General features: G+C 32.7%; 1 long non-coding RNA gene across 2 annotated transcripts in view; it reads right to left on the bottom strand.

Moving 5' to 3' along the window:
• The window catches only part of LOC127709892 (uncharacterized), a 41,857-nt gene that overhangs the window by 18,296 nt on the left and 3,395 nt on the right, over positions 1-20,166 (bottom strand). Inside the window, exon 2 of one of the 2 annotated variants that reach the window (XR_007985850.1) lies at positions 16,618-19,015. This is a non-coding gene — a long non-coding RNA (uncharacterized LOC127709892). Of the gene's footprint in view, positions 1-16,491; positions 19,016-20,166 lie in introns of those variants that run through there. The other variant, XR_007985849.1, reaches the window with a different exon arrangement.

The following is a 20,166-nucleotide window of genomic DNA, read 5'->3' as shown; positions in this document are numbered from 1 at the left end:
CTTCTTTTTGTTCCCAGTGCTTGTTTAACAAAATGCAGCTGGGGTTTTTCTAAAATAGTTTTATCAATAAAATGAATGACGTCTGGTGTTAAGTTATTTTTGTAAGCTCGCAGTTTAGCTCTGTAAAATTGAATATGAGTGTTCATATAACATATTTCACTATTATATGTTAGTATAGGTTTAATCAATGTTTCAAAAAGGTTGCAGAACACTCTCACAGGCAGTTGTCTAAAACCTGATGAGTAAGAATTGATAGCAAATAAAACTTTTCTTGCCTTATCTGTACTACAACTAGTTAAACTGCCATTACATGTTATAACAGATCAAAGGTATTTGTAGTCATGAACTTTTTCAAGGTATTTTCCTTTAAACTTAAAGAAGGGTTTTTCATTTTACTGCATAATTAAACTTTAAAAGAAAACAAAAGCCTACTACAGGCTGTGAATTAGTCAATTTTTAAACTAATTTCATTGCAAGTTTAAATTGCATTTAAAAATAAAAGAGCAAGTAGCTGTTTTTAGTACATTTGAAACTGGAGGCCGTTGGAAATTACACAGCGCCAATAACATATGTAATGTTCGTTATAAAATAATGCTCTCAGTATGTACTGGATGAATATACAATAAGCCAATTTCAGAGTAGGTTCCTCCATAAGCCTGGAAATCTCATATTATGAGGTAAGGAACTAAATACAGTGGTACACATTTGGAAAATTAGTCTCCGGTCATTTTATAAAGACACGCACTGTAATGATAAACTGTCATGTAGCGTCCACAGCGATGACCAACCTAGAATGAATATAAATCGAAGATACTAGTTTATGAGACAGTAGTTCGCAATACGTATTTGATTTTGAGACATGTCATTATAACTGAGCATTTATGTCACGGCTACGAAAAAAGAAAAATATAGACAGAAATGTTTCTAAAATACTATATTAACATATCTATGGGTGGCCCTTTGAGAAGCGTGGTCTAAACTCTAACAACATACTAATACATACACCCTGAACTTCATTTCGAGTGTTTTAACATATTTGTAGAAGTTCAGCAGATTCACCGAAACTTAGTAAGCAAAAGCTAGAGGAACATCGCAATGAAACACTAAAAGTCATCTTAAGCCATGAAAAGTAAGTCTGTATAAATAAAGTGTAATACAACAAAATATGGTAAGTAGCAAACATTGTCAAGTAAAACAAATATTAATCAAAATGTACTCGTAGCTTTACAAGCGCTCTGCAGAAATTCATTAGTTGACAAAAAAATGATATGTAATTTGTCATTCAAACCTCATGCTTCAAGAATCTCAACTTGGGTAATTCTATTGTTTGCATGGTATCAAAGTTATACATCTATCTTATAGCATGTTAAATGTTTTTTATTGTTAAGGAAACATTTGAAGCGATAATAATTTTATAACATAATTTGAATGAAACAATTCTAAACACTTTATATAAGATCATTACCCCATGCAAATTGTGTAGGCAATTACGTGACTGTGCAGAAATTATTTAATTTTTACACGACATATTACCCTTGAAACTTTATATTAAAGCAATAAATTACATTAAACCTGGCTATTTAATTTTTTTTATATTTCGATTCTACCTTTGTATAACTATAGAAGAAATTCATCATATATTGAAGCTGTTAATGTTCTACAATGAACATAAATGCAACTGGTCAATGTGTTTTAATTTAAAAAAATTAACTAAATGACATAAGGCGAATCCTCCAGAAAGCATTCAAGATTCTTAGATTTTGAAATCATTACTAAAAGCACTTCCGGTCATCCTTTATGGACATTTTTTTCTGGATTTCTTTATAAATCAATAACTTATTTACCCATAATTAAAAGAAAAAGAATATAATTTCCCTCTGTTTGCCTATACATATGGTAGCATCCCACAAAAACAGCAATCCCTTTGGTATCATAAATTGTTTAAGTACATGTAATTGTACGTACATCAATATTTGAATACTTGGAGAAGCAAATCACAAAAACTGTTATACATATAAGTTAAGTTAAGATGACCCATCATAAGCTAAATCTCAAAATAAAAGAACACAACAATTGTATAAACAACAAAAATCATGACGATATGACAGTCACAAAACTGAAAAAACTCTGCTGAATACAAAATATAATCAACAATAAAACTATAATTAGTGGTAGTAATAAAATTTTGGGGACCCATTTAACTGCACCAGATGCAATTCAATTAAAAGTATGTCAATGTTTATTGCTTAACCTGATGATAAAAGGTGGCAGGACAACAGATTAAAAAGGATAGAAGGACAACAGATGATAAAGGATGACAGGAAATTTATGTACCATTTAACAAAATAAAAAAAGTCATTCCTGAGACTTAGAAATCTAGGACTACAACCTTTTAAGTACAGCATAGTTTGTAAGTAATAAATACAAATAGATCAAATTTCCCTAATTTCATACCATATTTCTAATAGTTGTTTTGACAATATGATTTTCGCACAGAATATACAATCAAGGGGACGGCACCCGAAAAATAAGGCATACGTAGCAACAGCTGAAAATAGATGGTCATCCATCAAAAAATTTCCCTGGCCCCTCACCAGAATATCAAATGGTCTTTAAAGTGACATGCTTCTAACTGAAATGCATGTTTAAATAGACTAACTAAATATCATAGCGTTCGATTGCCGGTTAAAGAATACCAGCCTTGAAAGATAGAATTTGAATTCTGCTACTCCGCTATTATGAACGTGGCATGTGAGAGTCAAATAAATTACGTGATCATTCTGAGATGATATGTCCTGATGCCTTTTAAGCTTACCTGTTTAAATCCCGGCTAGGGCTTTCGGTAGGTACAACGCAGAATGTATATGCATATCATGATATCATGTTTTTTATGCTGGAGATGTAGATTATATTTGCCGCTGGCTGTTAAACATCCAACCCTCCATCCATTACAGTCATGGAGTATCGTAAGGCATTATTTGCAAATAAAGATTAGGGGCTATTTTTCTTCCTACAAAAATACAAAAATACAAGAAACCTTCCGTTTACTCACAAGCTTACTTAATTACTCACTTACTTAACAAGCACACATTTAATATTAAAATCATTGTTCTAAATTATTCACGAATTTGCAATAAGTCACTGAACGTTAAATTACCAAACAATCAATAGTCCTTAATGTGAATACTCTGAATTAATGTGAATACTCTGAATTAATGTGAATACTCTGAATTAATATGATTATTGTGAATTAATGTGAATACTCTCTATTAATGCGCTGCTTAACTTTTTTCCTGATATAAGAATAAGGAGATTTGATATGAAGGTCAAAGATACAAGGCTTGTAACATGGTACGCCAGACGCGCGATATGTCTATGTGAGACTCATCAGTAGCTCGAATCATAATAGTTAGGTGACCAAAAGAATACAAAGTTGAAGAGCATCAAAAACCGAATTTTCCGAAAAGCTAAATACGACTAAGGCAATCTATATCTGGGGATAGAAAACCATAGTGTTAATGATACAACTTTAATTGTGGACCGAAGAATGAGATGAACAGTAATACAGTTCACCATATGATCATCTTGAATTAAAAAACCCAATAACGAAAAGTAAGATGTGAATGTTCCCTGGATGTTTAAGTGTTAAACAATTCAAAAGCGAAAACAAACAGCCTTCTCTATACTTTTACAATAAATTCTTTACATACAGATTGTACCGAGGTTCAACATGATAGTGAGCGCCTAGCCTTTCCCCTAACCCGAACTGTGGAGCACTGAAATTATTAGACTTCTGTAATAAATGATAAAATACCTCTTTCCGAAGATTTCTTTCTATTTTTGTCCATCGCGTGACGAAAGGGACATAGACATATCGGACGTTCGTCCGTCCATCCGTCTGTCCGTCTGTCCGGTCGTGTTAGCCCTCTCGCGTGTACAATTATGGCCAGATTTTTATGAAACTTATATCAGCAATGTCTCGGACAAGTTAGAAAATCAGTGGCGATCAACTATTTTCAAAAGAGTTATCCCCCTTGGAAACATTAATAATAGTGACAATATCATTGTTAGCGCTCTCATGTGTACAACTCACGCCAGATTTTTATCAAATTTAAATCAAAGGGTAATGTCAGCAATGTCTCGGAAAATTCCAATATAAGTACCGATTAAATATTTTTAAAAGAGTTATGCCCCTTGGAAATATTAATCTATGTTACAGTAAATGTAAAATGAAGTTGAATCCAGAATCCTCTTTGTACCTTTTCTACTGAAAAAAAGATTGATTTATACCCTTTAAATCAACTTACAAAAGTACAAATCAGAAGCCGAATGTCTTCTTGTAGATCTTGAGATATCCAGCTTTGTACCAGAAGGTTCCTGGGTTGTACTTAATTTCAAATAGGATCAATGATATTGAATACATCTATTGTATGATTCTAGATTCTCCTGGATAAGTTTTGAAATCAAAATCAATGTAACCAAATGCATTTATGAAATTAAACTTTAGGACAAATAAACCATGTCAGAATACACTTTTATATCAAATGTTATTGAATTTCAATTCTAAAAACAACATTTCTGATATAATACGTATGGCATATTGTTGATAACACTATTATGGGGTAATGACACGATATACGATGATGTTTGTTTTGAACAGTTGCAGACAGAAACCACCCAACAATCATCACGAAATTACACAAATATCAACGACTTAATACATCTACAAAAACTGTTTATCACAGTGAATATCACACGTCGAATTCATAAGTTGAAAAACTGTGTGAATGATCAACAAAGTCCATTTTCAGAGACAAAGAAGCTGTGAAATGTCTATCATCTCTTCACGAAAAAATATGTTGTTGTTCCTGCGGTCAAAGCTTCAAATAATATTGTCTGTATGTAAATCGTACTACTACGAGTGTCTTGTAAAAGAATTAGGAATAAATGAGCACTCAGGTAATCCCACATACAAAAACATATCATTTGACAAGGATGTGATTTTGGCGATTCATAAGTCCTTCATGGCTTCAAAGAACATTACAATGAACAGCAAATCTGAGGACTTACCTTGTTTGTATTTGATACCTAAGCTTTACAAAATTACGTACAAACAACGATACATTGCCGGCTCATCTGAATGTTCTACAAAGGAATTGTCCATTAGATTGACAAAAATTCTGTCCGCAGTGAAAGAGGTTCTTCAGAAATACTGTGAAACTGTTTACTCGCGTAGTGGTATTAACAATATGTGGATTCTAAAAAACTCTGAAGAACTTCTGGATAATATTAAATCTCGATCTTTCTCTGAAACTAATTTTATCAAAACTTTTGATTTTTCAACCCTGTATACCACCATTCCCCATGTGAAATTGAAAAATCGTCTAAAAATAATCCACAATGCTTATCAATATAAAAAATGGTAGCATACGCTATAAATTTATTACTTTGGGATACCATACGGCATTTTTTGTTAATAGTGAACAAAAAGGTAAAACATGCTACACAAAGAAACAAGTGATCAGTATGCTGGAGTTTCTCATTGACAACATATTTGTTGAATTTGGAGGAAGACTTTTGCAACAAATTGTAGGCATTCCTATGGGAACGAACTGTGCGCCTCTCCTTGCCGACCTCTTCTTATTTTCATATGAGTCGGAGTTCCTTCAGACACTTTTCAAAAACAAGATGATCAAAGAAACCAGATCATTTAATTTCACATTCAGACATATTGATGATGTTCTTTCCATAAACAATCCAAATTTTTCTGATTGGGTTCAATTAATATATCCTCCAGAACTAGAAACTAAAAAAACAACAGACACGGCTTCCTCCGCATCATTTTTAGACTTATACCTCGAATTTGACATAATTCTTAAGAATAGAAACTAGGTCAAGGTCAAAGGTCAAGGTCATGTTGTGATTTTTTACATTAAGTTCATATCGCTTCTTCCTAGAAAGAGTTATAGATATCGACAAAACAATTTAACCAAAAAGTTTGTCGCGACACGTGTTTACTAGAAATTTTTTGTCGAATTGGTACGCGTCATTTTATTGCAGGGTCAATGTCCCTGTTATGGTCGAATCAACAAATTACTTATCACAAAATAAAAACAATAGTTATCGTGTTTCTCTGATCAATACACATGTGCTCTGTTCAACGGTCTCCCCTGAAAACTCCAGACATATATATTCGAGGGTCACGTGACTTCACAACACTATCTCGCGCGCGGACCTAAATTTCATATAAAACATTCCATATCCAAATAAGGAAAATAAAACTTCCAAGATAAAATTTACTCCGTTTTCCTACAAATTCAATCAAAATGCATACACAACAAATAGATGAAAAATGGAAGTCCGAGGTAACATAGAAACTAGAGAAAATTTATAAACGAATGATGCTAGGATCAATTTTTATGAGGACATCTCAGGCGTCCGTTTGGCTGTGCGGGATGAATAAGGACGCAGTCACGTTCGGTCAGAATATAGGCGTTATTTAAGTTAGCTGCGTCGCACCGAGAAAGTGCCATGCAATCAACCTATCAATCAATCAATCAATCAATCAATCAATCAATCAATCAATCAATCGACCAACCAACCAACCAACCAACCAAAAAACCAATTAATCATGTTTCGGAGGGGAAAGACCGTTTAACAATTGTTTTTAAAACAATTGATTTATATTTTTAACTTATATCTCGAGTGCGAATATATTTATCTATATCGAAAGTAGAATTAAAAACCCGAATGATCAACAGAAAATACACAAATTCAAGTTAGAAAAAAAAAACCCCAAAAAAACCACTTAAGATATAGTGAAACCACAGTAATGGTAAGTAAATATTTTCCTCGACGTATTTCATCTATTAGATCTGTCAGTTTATGAAGAAGCAAAGGTGATGTGTCAATAACTTATATGCAAATGTTTGATTTGATTAATTTATTGCTGCTTTACGTCCAGCGGCAAATATTATAAACATGTGCATTATGTTAATGTTTTAATAAGATATGTATATATCTGGCTTTGTACTTGTCTGAAAAGCTTAGCCAGATTTTTAACGTGCTACTTCAGTATACAAAAATCTAGAGGAAGACATATTACCCTATTTAAAAGAGTTATTGTTTTAAATCGTACTTGCTTTGTATTTGGTCGAGAAGAACTAATTACAAATTGATTTGTTCGTCTAAGTTAGGGATATTTCTTTGTATATATATATATATATCTATATATAAATTGCCTAACAATGCAACTCTAACACACTTTTTAGTATGTAAATATTAAAATGTTTAAACTATTACCAATGCGATAAAGAATAAACGCAATATTTCGCTAGACAAACTAGCTTGTATTGTGTGCGATTTTGTCCCATGTACATTTACTCCATATCCTTTTATTTTCTATTATCGAGCGTGCATCTATCCAGGTGAAATCGGATGCAGATACGACACTTTTGCAGCTCATGAAACTCAGGTGTTCTTTATGTTTATTTTGCTACCTTCTGCAGACTGGAAAAAATGCACATCAAAATCAAGGTTTTTTTTTAATTTCCTGAATCATGAACTACATATTACCTATATATATCTGGGTCCAGCAAAGCCTTCCCTTAAAACTTTCCTAGATGCATCAGTTTGTCTGCACCCATAGTAGATTTTGTGGTGTAAACACGGCCATAGTTTTCAACTCCTTTAGATGGACCTTAACTTTACACCATTATACAATTTTAGTCAATTCTTCAAAAATAAACCGAATGGTTGTTGGTTAGTGTACGTCTCCTAAATATACAGTATATTAAACACTGAAATGATGGAAACAATGTCCTTGTGTTTGAGAATCTAGTGCTAACAAAACGAGTATTTTTGTCAAAAAAGCTCATCTAATATAAAAATAAGATATGGTATGATTGCCAATGCAACAACTCTCCACAAGAGACCATATGACATAAAAAAAATAATAATACTAGGTCATTGTACGGCCTTCAACAAACAAAACCCATACCGCATAGTCAGCTATAAAAGTCCCCGAAATGATAAATGTAAAACAATTCAAAATTATTTTATACTTGAAATCCTGGTAACCCTTAAATAGGATTTTAAACGTCTACACAAAGTGGCTGTTACATTTAATCATCATTGAAGTTTGAAATATTCCCTCTTTTATATGCATTCTGTCTGGTCTGAGCACTTTTCCAGCTATACTGAATAACCGTTTAACTGGAGCAGATGGAGCAGAGTCAGACAAATATTTTGCTAATTTTGCCATTATTGAAAATGTATTTTCGTTTTTTTCCAATACAGAAGAGGATTTGCATCAGATGTGTCACACTGTTCTCCAATGTAACAATACACTGAGTTGATCCTGACATGTGCCGTTTTCGCTTAGGAGTAACTCTAGGAAGAAAACTGAAAAAAAAATCATCAGTTTTTAATTTTTTAGCAGGATGGGAAATGCTGTCAGCGTCATCATCCTCTGATTTGACAGAACCAATAAAAGAAAACTTCTTTTTTGAAATCTGCCGTTATATCATCAACATCTTCTGATTTGCTCCATAATAGTTGAAATCTAGTGTCAAGAATTGATGAGATTATGTATACATTAGCCTCCTCATATTTACATAGCCTTTTTGAGAGTGATGCCAATAGAGCAGACACAAATTTAGTGTTGTAATCACACTTAATAGCTTGCAAATGTTTTTTCAAGCCTAAAGTAACTGGGATCACCTTACTACCACTGGCATTTTCGTCTCTTTGAACAAGAAGTGTAGCATCCTCAAGTGGTTTGAATATTTTACAAATTTCACTTTTCACCATTCTGTCATACGCAGTAATGCTTGCACAATCAAGTTTTTCAAATCTTTCATCTGGAATGTTCAAAATGGAACAGATCACGTGCATTTGGCCATTCCACCTAGTAGCATTCATTGCTTGCAATCTTTTTTTCATCCTTGAGAACTCTGGATGCAAAGACAGATTTTCGGACATGGGAGACTACCTTAGAAACTTTGGCAATGACTTTTTGAATAGTTTGTCCACATTCCACAAAAACATCTTTTATTACCAGTTGCAATCTTTGTGCATAGCAACGTTTATGTTGGGGAAGGGGTTTTCTGACTCTGATTCATCTGGATCACAATTATCCTCTATATTATCATTAATTAGCCAAAATTGTTCATCAGAATCGGTATACCCCGGTACTGGGAAACTGAAGGCTTTGACCATGTTTGATGCATTATCACTAATAATACGAAATATTTTGTCATTGATATTGTATGAAGTGATACAATCTCCATATTCTTGAAGAATATTTTCGGCGGTATGTCTACATTTAAATCTTTTACATGCAAGCAAAGCAGAATTCATTGTCAAATTTAAGATGTAGATAGCAGTTGTCACAATTTCTGCCTCAAATGGTCAGTTTAGAAATTTTGTCACAACAATATCATCTCTAACCATGTATCCTACATAATGTAGCTAATATATGAACTAGAAGTGTTTAAACAAAGTCATATTTGCAAAAGTAGTATGTATGAAGTTACCAGTCTGATATATGAATTCACTAAAAGGTTAATAGAACTGACTGCTAACATCTGTTATTTGCATAATTTCCAAGCACAGTTATTATTTTCTATACAAAAAACCTTTAAAATAATAAAATCATAGCATTTTCAGGTTAAATTATCTGTTTAATGACCCAGTTTTTCTGTTTTTTTGCCACTGGGGCCTCAAATTTTCTAAATTATTCTGCTGTTGCTGTGAATATGGAAAATTTAGTACATATTTAGGATAGAACACACTATTGTTAGTTTTTTTTTAGGTATTTTTGTATTTCTATCTTGTATGTTTTTTCCCGCGGTCAAAAAAAAAGCAAATTCAGGTGTTACGGCTTACTTTTGGGTTATCGACAGGACAAAAACACCCCAACAACAATATTCGTCAAGGATCTATGAGTTTCAATGACTGCGAAGAGTAAATATAAGCACTTCTTAACAATTTGAATTACAAATATGCATATATTATGAATTTATCCCTGATAATAATGACAACATATAGGACCTAGCAATCACTATAATTTTGAAAATTGATGGTGTATGGGAGGGGGTCAATTTGATTTAATAAGTAATGCTATGTAATGCCGTGTAATGCATGAATTACATGCATTTTGCCAATGAAATGCATTACATTACAATTTCATGTAATGACAAAATTTGGGCATTACAGACTACATGCAATACTTAGGGAATATATAATGCATTACAGGGCATTACAAACACAAATTAGCATTACCCAATGCCTGGCCATATGTCACTCTACAAGGACACATATTTGTCTTCTAGTATACTTGTCTTTTCACCTACTCATAAATGGCACGCTCTTAGTGGAAACGCTAGAACGGGTCAGATGATTGAGCAAACTATCCTCCCCGTATACTGAAAGAATTACGAGTGGAATGATATATTAAAGACTGAATTAACAAAGAAGTGATTTTGAAGCTAAAATACTCCAAGGAAGAAAGGCGTACCATCGTCGGAAATATTTGAAAAACCAAAAGAAAAAAAAAGATTTATATGCTCAAACATTTTGATTTGTTCAAGTTGTTATATCAAAAAAGTTCTATAAAAAAAAACTTTCATTTTAAGATAGATACATTAAAATGCTGCAATATGATCATATCATGATTGTATTTTGTAAGAATAATAAATCATTTCATCTACATTCATTGATTTGAGAATTTCGCTTGCAGGTTCGTAATCAACTTTTTCTGGTGGTGCCTTTAAGTCATAGAGATGGGTTATGTCAACGGCAGATACATTAAATGGTGGTCCTTCTCCTTCCGATCGGTCGGCCACTTCTGAAACACATCCAGCTCCTCGTTTCATGGCAGATTTCATCATGTCTGTATATTTTCCTACCTGATCGACATCTATAGCTTCCAGACCTCCACGGTCCCAAACACCATCAAAATTTGTTTCTAAAGTTGGGCTAAATAAAGGCAACAGTAGTATACCGCTGTTCGAAACTCATAAATCGATAGAGATAAAAACAAATCCGGGTTACAAACTAAAACTGAGGGAAACGCATCAAATATAAGAGGAGAACAACGACACAACATTAAAATGTAACACACACAGAAACGAACTATAATGTAACATTGGCCATTTTCCTGACTTGGTACAGGACATTTTAAGAAAAAATTTGAAGAAATCTCCACAATAAATCTTTATACGGTTTTCATTCGTTTTCATACAAATCGCCATTTATTTCTGGTACAGGTTTTGTTTCAAATGACAGCTTATTTTCATCAAAGAACTGATTGACAGCTAATTCAATGTATTCAACTCCAACAATAGTGTGGACCCTCTTGGCTAGATATAAAAAGTTAAACAGCCTTGCCACATAAAGGGAAAAATATTTTAGCTTTATTCTTCTTTCTTGTTAACTTGTCTAAATGCAATAGAAATTTTGGATGTAAATCTTCCATATGCCAGCGCAAATTGCCTTTTTCCCAGCACTCATTCCAGTCCATTATATACCGGTTTGTACTAAAACCGAAGAAAAATGACATAAATTTAACAAATAATATATACAAACAAGATTAAACAGGTGGAAATGTCTTTGCTGCTTAATTTATTATATCATTACAATACGCTGACATAAAACTAGGTCCTACTACATCTATCTAGAACCACGAGACAAAAACCAGTGACCATGTTAGCCTGACGATGATTGATTGATTGATTCTTGCTAAACGTCCCGTCGAAATAATTTTACGCACATTCAGGACGATATTGTGCAATGGTTATATGGATTGATTGAGTGTAGCTTGAAAAACGTCCAATTCGCCGTTTTAGAATCTAATGCTTTCTGGGTAATATTTTCAAAAGTGTACACCAAAACGTCGTGATTGATTAAAAATGTCCTAAACAATGGACATTTAACCAATGATGTGACGTTATTTTCATTTTTGTGTACAAATAATAAAATTACCAGTAGTCCTTTAGACACCGAAACGGCCAATTGCAACTATTTTAGCCATATATTCAGGACGAGAACAAATTAGTCACCTACGGACCCCCTCCTAATCAATAGAGTTGTTGGATTGGTTCGTTATCGTGCAGAGAGCGTGACATTTTCCCTTACACAGCGTCCAATTTAACGTGTCAATTCCGAACGGCTGCATTGCCACTTTTTGTTGGGGTTCTAGGAAAGATGTCAAAGTGCAATCAATCAGTTAAAAGGCAAGTAGCTTTTGTTTTATATGACTGATCCCTATGAAAACTGAGGTTTTTTAAGGGATCAACCTAGAAAACTAGATGTGTCAGAACGACACGAATGGCCCCGCTCGCAAAAAAAAGCTTGAAGACATTTTTAGGAATGGAAATTTGAAAGTCCGTATAACTGTTATTTTCAAAGTCAAAAGTCCGTAATTTCGGCACAAATCAGTGGAGCAGAACCAAACGTTAACTCAATCTGTAACTCATCATAGTAGACTCACACATTAAAATCAGCTTAATATGAGACGGCGTTTTGAAAAAAAGTATGTTAATATACTGTTATTTTGAAGAAATTTTCGAAGCCCAAAAGCCCGTAATTTATCTCGATCCTTATCTCATTAAAAACTGATTCCATTCTTTTCTTAAAGCGACAAGATTTTTTTTTATAAAAAAAAAAAAAAAATAAAAAAAAAAAATGAAAAAACCAATGCCATCAAATACTACCCCTGAACTGAACACTTTATATTGTAAACCAAAAATAAAGATCGCCTTACGATAGATTTTTACCTTGTAGAACTTTATAAAAACATATTTAAAAATATTCGTGACTTTATTGTTCAGCTAAACATGGTATCACATATCGGTTTAAAATTAAGAAATATAATACTAGTAATTGAACTGTTTGTTCAAACTCTCAAGGACGAATGACATATATTAACACTTTAAAAATAAACAAGATTATATAAAAATGGGTAATTGGCACAAATCCACTACTTAGTTACAACGTTGTAAAAATTTAAATATAATTCCGCATCAGAAAGGTTAAACCATGAAATGCATAACACTCCATATATATTTTGTGGCGTGGTCATAGCTATTCAGCTTCTGGAAATGTCAATAGCCAAAACTTGCTTGTATTGACATAAACATGTGCACTTTAAATAATTTTATATGCAATTCAAAATCAATATATTTTGCACTTTAAATGTATATCAAATTTAGGATATTATTTCTTAAACGGGCTATATAATATAACTATGCATCTTGGCGAATCGTCGCAACCTGTTTCATATGAACTTGAATTACATACTAAAAAATGCCACTTTGAACTGGCTATATGTATTCCACAATTTGAATAAACGCGATAATACTGTAAAATCATAAGATTTTAGAACTCTATTTTAGATTAAAGTAAGAGAATATCGCTCTATCTATTTAAATTTCATCATAACCTTTGGCTAATATGGCCGTATTTACACCACACATTTTAATCTGAGTACAGACAAGCTTGTGCACTTAACACGTTTTAATCTATGGCAGGAACTAGAGAATTAAATTTCAAATGCATTTTATGTTTCGGAAAACTTTTCTGTATTTTGAGGGTTTTTTTTCATCCATAGAAGATGCCATAATAAGTTTGGAAAAATGTTTGAGATGTTTCCCTATATAAATAATTGTAGTGAGTTATATTGATTAACTCGATAATAGATATATGCACAACCAGGATTTCCCCTGGCGGTTGCCAATTTCGCATTTTGCTAAAAATAAAAATTGTGGCGATTAAAATTCATTATTGGCGAAATAATTTTGCTAAAGATATATCAAGGTTTGAAATCGTCCATCTTGTTTACTTTTTCGGGTTTCTCGGATTTTTTCCTTCATCATACAATACTGGGAACTCACGTTAAACTCGTTACGATTTTGATAGAAATCAGTAATCAGCTGATTTTATAGCTATCGGCAATAATGGAATAAAAGAAAATTAAATTTTAAAGCATTTCATGTTTCGGAAAACTTTCTTGGATTTTAAGGTTCCTTTTTTTCGTTCCACAGAAGGTGCTAAAATAAACTTAGTTTGGAAAAATGTTTGAGCTGTTCCCCTTTATAAATAATTGTTGTCAGTTGTATTGATAAACTCGACAATAGATGGACAATACATATAGGTGTCAGACCACCAATTCACCAACTTCAATTTCGAACGTATGTAAAAGTATCCCTTCCCTGACAAAAACTGGTGCTTTTGATGTCATTGTTTACTTAAACTAACCAACAAATTTGCAAAAATGAAACTTTTGTTGAAAGAAATATATGTAGTCCATTTTGAGCCAAAATTTACTTGCCTACGAGTTTGCATTAAAAAGTGAAGATTTATGCGCTCCATAGTATACTTATTGAGATTTCTAGAAAACCAGGGGTTATTTTTAGCAATACATGTCTACCGACCATTAGTATTTTGCTACAACATTGGTTGAAAATTGGCATATAGAAAGGTGATACATGTAAAAATTCATGATATGCCTGGTTTCTATGAAGTTAAACTTAAGGTTTAATATTTAGAAAGCTGTGAAAATTGCAAAATTTGGTTGAATAGATAGGGAAAAAGTAAAATAACAAAAAAAAAAACGAACTCCGAGGAAAATTCTAAACGGAAAGTCCCTAAGCAAATGACAAAATCAAAAGCTCAAACACATCAAACGAATGGATAACAACTGTCATATTCCTGACTTAGTACAGGTATTTTCTTATGCAGAAAATGGGGGACTAAACCTAATTTTGAATTGGTTATCTGACACCTATATGCACAACAAAATGTTATTTATAAAAACTGACACTCGAGTGTTTTTTTTTTAGCTTCTGTAGAATTAAAAAAGGAATCTCAAATTTCTGGTAAGTTTTTAATTTTCAGAACCATAAATTGCATTCAAATTTTATTTACCTAGTTCCTGCCATGCCTCATAACTTTTATAGGTAAACAGGTTTATAAAAATAAGAAGATGTGTTATGATTGCCAATGAGAGAACTCACCACAAGAGACCTAATGATAGAACATTAATGTAATGGAATAAAATGTAGACAGCTCTCTCACAAGCAAAAAAAACCCTACTTTAAAATGTAGAAGCATACACTATCAGCACGGGGGACACATTCTGCTGCATCCACACAGCACAAGTAACAACCCCTGCAGTAAATATAAAAATAGGAAGATGTGGTATGATTGCCAATGTGACAACTCTTCATTAGAGACCAAATGATAGAACATTAATATAATAGAATATGTAGACAGCTCTCTCACAGGCAAATAAAACCCTAACTGTAAAATGTAAGGGCATACAATACTGCCACGAGGACACATTCTACTGCATCCACACAGCACGAGTAGCAAACCCTGCAGTAAATATAAAAATAAGAAGATGTGGTATGATTGCCAATAAGACAACTCTTCACAAGAGACCACATGATAGAACATCATTATAATGGAATATGTAGACAGCTCTCGCACAAGCAAAAAAAAACCCCCAACTGTTAAATGTAAGGGCATAAACTACTGATAAATGTAGGGGTTGTCTGAACCTAGAGTAAATTTTAAGGTGTAAACAAGGCCATATTTTCAATTCCTTTTGACCCTTTGGCTAAAATGGATGCATTTTCACATCAAAATTTACAGTGGAATCCCCTGTGTCCGTGCGGCAGGTGATATCGTGTATTACCTGATTTCCTCATATCCGCAAACTAATACACATAGAGTCGTTTTTTAGCCTGGCATCGCATTTAATTCCAGCTCCAGGCTGTCGGTCTTGTAATTGTTTCAGTCTTCCAAAGGGACACAAAGTATTAAAATTGATAAGTTCTAACATAAATTAATAATTGCAATCCCATGATTGACCATATTTAGCCGTTTTCCCTTAAAAATAATACATCGATATAATTGGTTGAATTTTAAGTCAATTCTTTTTATCAGAATGAAATAATTTTGCTCCGTATTCTTGACAATCTGTTTGGTTCAAGTTGAACTATATTTCGTAGTAAAAAATCTTTCCTGTATTCCAAATAAGCTTTTTTTAGGAAGCTTGTGCGAAATCACCGGACATTTGTCAAAACATGGGTTTTACTAATTTTGGACACACATTACATAAAATATTAATGGTGAAACCATACACAGAGAAGATTTCATGAATTAAAGTACGTCATGAATTTGTTCACACACTATTATCCGATAATTGGTTTTATTGGACAACCAAAAATATAATGTAATAAACTATCATATAAATTACATACAATGTGCCAATGAAATGCATTACATTACAATGACATGTAATGACAAAATTGGGGCATTGTATATTACATGCAATACTTGGGGAAAATGTAATACATAACAAGGCATTACAGTTACAAATTAGCATTACCCCATGCATGGACATATTTCACTCTACAAGAACACATAATTGTGTCTTCTAGTCTAATTGTCTTTGCTCCTGCTACCACGCTCTTATAATAATGATAATAATAATAATATTTTATTCAATAAAATATCAAGCATACAAGTTTTACAATACACACTATACAATATACAAAGACATATACAAACGCATACTTGATAAAATAGAGCATTTGGTGAATATAGTACCTTTTGTGTACGGAAAACAAAATGCTGATATTTTATCAGGGATAACCCATCTAGCTCTGAAGCTTGTTTCCAATGGGGTCCCTTCATGTAAACCGCTTATATTTTCGACATACAAAATTGATAATACACAAATAAATCTGACATAAAACTTCATATAAAAGTAATTTTAATAAAAAACCAAATTTAATAATATAAAAAGCAGTCAGATGAAACCACATTTTAACTTTTTGTCAAGTACCCTTTAACGCTAATTTTGAATGCATTTTTTTTAACATAATTTGTAACATATTCCAATCTTGTATACCATTATAATAACAAGTATCTTTTTGTTGACTCTCAACTGGTGGAACCCAGAAGTTATATCACTATTTCTTGTGAAATGATTATGACAATGTCTCACCTTTGTAACTAGGACAACGATGGTAATAAATATAATGAACATGGTTTAATCTTAATTGTATAACACGATTTCAATCAATACTATTCAATACATTATGGTCAACTTCGGATCTATATCCAGTATTTTGTTTTATACATCTAGCACATTTGTTTTATAATACTTGTAACTTTATATTTTTATATTTTTTATATTTTTTACTGACACCTGCATACAATGCAGAACAGGCATAGTCATATGACATTGAATTAAAGCTGTAACTAAAGTTTTTCTAGAATGTTCTGGTAAACATTTGGCCTGTCTGTATAGAAACTCAGTAAATCGCGAGTTTATCTTTTGTATAACATTATTTAAAAAATTTTCTCCAGAAAGAGAATAATCAATACTTAGACTTTATATTTCACACATTTCTGTGATAAAATTATGTGATTATTACAAGTAACGTCAAAGTTAAGAATTTTTCACCAATTTAAGATTAGACCTTAACATAAAAGTTTATGTTTTCCCCAAATGAAGTGATAATTTATTATCGATCAGCCATTTACTGCAAGATTCAAGTTCCTTACCCAGTTTCTGAAATATAACTTTTGGGTTCTTATCCGAATATAGTCTGGTACTATCGTCTGCAAATAACAATATTTTGCAGTCTTTGCTAACGCTTATAGACATGTCATTAACATAATACATGAATAATAGTGGGCCTTAAATACTCCCTTGTGGTAATCCACATGTAATATATCTTAAATCAGAACCATTAATACAAACTTGTTGTTGTCTACTACATAAGTGATTCAAACCATTTAGTACATTTGACACCCATTATTTGTAGTTTTTAATGGAAAAGTGGAAAAACAGCAATATGTTAAGCCAAAAGAAACAGTAATTGGTTTGAACGGGTTAGATGATTGATCAAACTACCTTCCCCATATAATGAAAGAATAACAAGTGGGTTCATATATTAAATACTGAATTAACAAATGAAGTGATTTTGAAGCTAGAATACTCTATGGGAGAAATGTGTACCATCGTCTGAAATTTGAAAAAAAATTGATATGCTTAGCATTTTGATTTGCACAAGTTGTTATATATATTAAAAAAATATTTTGAGATAGATATAAAAAAAAATACCAAAAGACAAACAACAGTATTATAGACACAACATAGAAAACTAAAACATAAAAATCAAGGTGTTAATACAAATTGCTTATTGTTGACTAAAAAGTTTCAACAAATCTGCATTTAATCCTGTGAATGAAACAAGTACTAGTATCATTAAAATGGGTGATCATCTACGGTAAATATTTTGAGATAGATACATAAAATGCTGCAATATGATCATATCATGACTGTATTTTGTAATAATAATAAAACATTCCATCCACATTCATTGATTTGAGAATTTCGCTTGCCGGATCGTAATCAATTTTTTCTGGTGGTGCCTTTAAGTCGTAGAGTTGGGTAATTTCATCGACAGATAGATTAAATGGCGGTCCTTCTCCTTTTGGACGGTCGGGCACTTCTGTAACACATCCAGCTCCTCGTTTCATGACAGATTTCATCACGTCTGTATATTTCCCACGCTGGTCGACATCTACAGCTTCCAGACCTCCACGGTCCCAAACACCATCAAAATTTTTTTCTAAAGTTGGGCTAAATTTGAAGTAATCTCCACAATAAATCTTTATACGGTTTTCTTCGTTTTCATACACATCGCCATCTATTTCTGGTACAGGTTTTGTTTTAAATGACAGCTTATTTTCATCAAAGAACTGCTTGACAGCTAATTCAATGTATTCAACTCCAACAATAGTGTGGCCCCTCTTGGCTAGATAAAACATTTCAACAGCCTTGCCACATAAAGGAAAAAATATTTTAGCTTTATTCTTCTTTCCCGTTATCTTGTCTAAATGCAATACAAATTTTGGATGTGTATCTTCCATATGCCAGGGCAAAGTGCCCTTTTCCCAGCAGTCTTTCCAGTCCATTATATACCGGTTTATACTAAAACCGAAGAAAAATAGCATAGATTTAAAAATTATATATACAAACATGATTAAACAGGTGGAAGTGTCTTTGCTGCTAAATTTATTATATCATTACAATATGCTGACATAAAACTAGGTCTAACTACATCTATCTAGAAAAACTTATGAACCACGAGGTCAAAACCAGTGATCATGTTATCCTTACGATGATTGATTGATTGCTTCTTGCTAAACACCCCGTTGAAATAATTTTACACACATTCAGGACGATATTGTGCAGTGGTTATATGGATTGATTGAGTGTAGCTGTCAAATCGTCCAATTTGCCGTTTCAGAATTTAATGCATTCTTGGTAATATTTACAAAAGTGTACACCAAAACGTCGTCATTGGTTGAAAATGTCATAAACAATCGATATTTAACCAATGATGTGGCGTTATTATTATTTTGGGTACAAATAATAAAATTACCCATAGTCCTTTAGATTCTAAAACGGCCGGTTGCAACTATTTTAGCCATATATTTATGAAGAGAACAAATTAACATCTAAGTGCCAATCTGCCTAAGAATCAGACAGTGGAGAAAGCATGACAAACAAAAACCTGCTAAAGTTTACATCAATTTAAGTTCAAAATGTATCATGGTGCACGAATATAACATTGGTTTGCCTTTCCTGATATCAGATATAATTTGGGTGAAAGGCACTAGAAACTACCAATTGGGGAAGCTAACTCCGTTATTTGCTATCGATCTAACCAAAAGTTATTTAGAGATTTTTCGAATTACCAGACACTCAGAAAACAAAGACCTACCCTTTCTAACTCAGGTTAAGGGTAACCACAAACCATGGTGTTAGGTCGGCGGGTCTTTTTTGGCCATGTTTTGAAATTCTTCAAAATTGTATGATTTAAAGACTAATACAATATAGATTTTGCAAGATGGGACGAACGGTATAAGGACGGGAAAAATTAGAAATATTCATGAATTTTCATAATACAACAGGTCACCTACGGACCCCCAATAAATGGATTTGTTTGATTGGTTCTTTATCGTGCAAAGAGCTTGGTATTTCCCATTACACGAAGCATCCGCTTAAACGTGCCAATTCCGAACGGCTGGGTTGTGACTTTTTGTTTGGGGTTTTAGGGAAACATTGCAAAGTGCAAT

This window comes from Mytilus californianus, unplaced genomic scaffold (assembly GCF_021869535.1).
Source record: "Mytilus californianus isolate M0D057914Y unplaced genomic scaffold, xbMytCali1.0.p SCAF_7, whole genome shotgun sequence".
Taxonomy (NCBI): Eukaryota; Metazoa; Mollusca; class Bivalvia; order Mytilida; family Mytilidae; genus Mytilus; species Mytilus californianus.
This window is presented reverse-complemented; position numbering and strand designations above follow the sequence as displayed.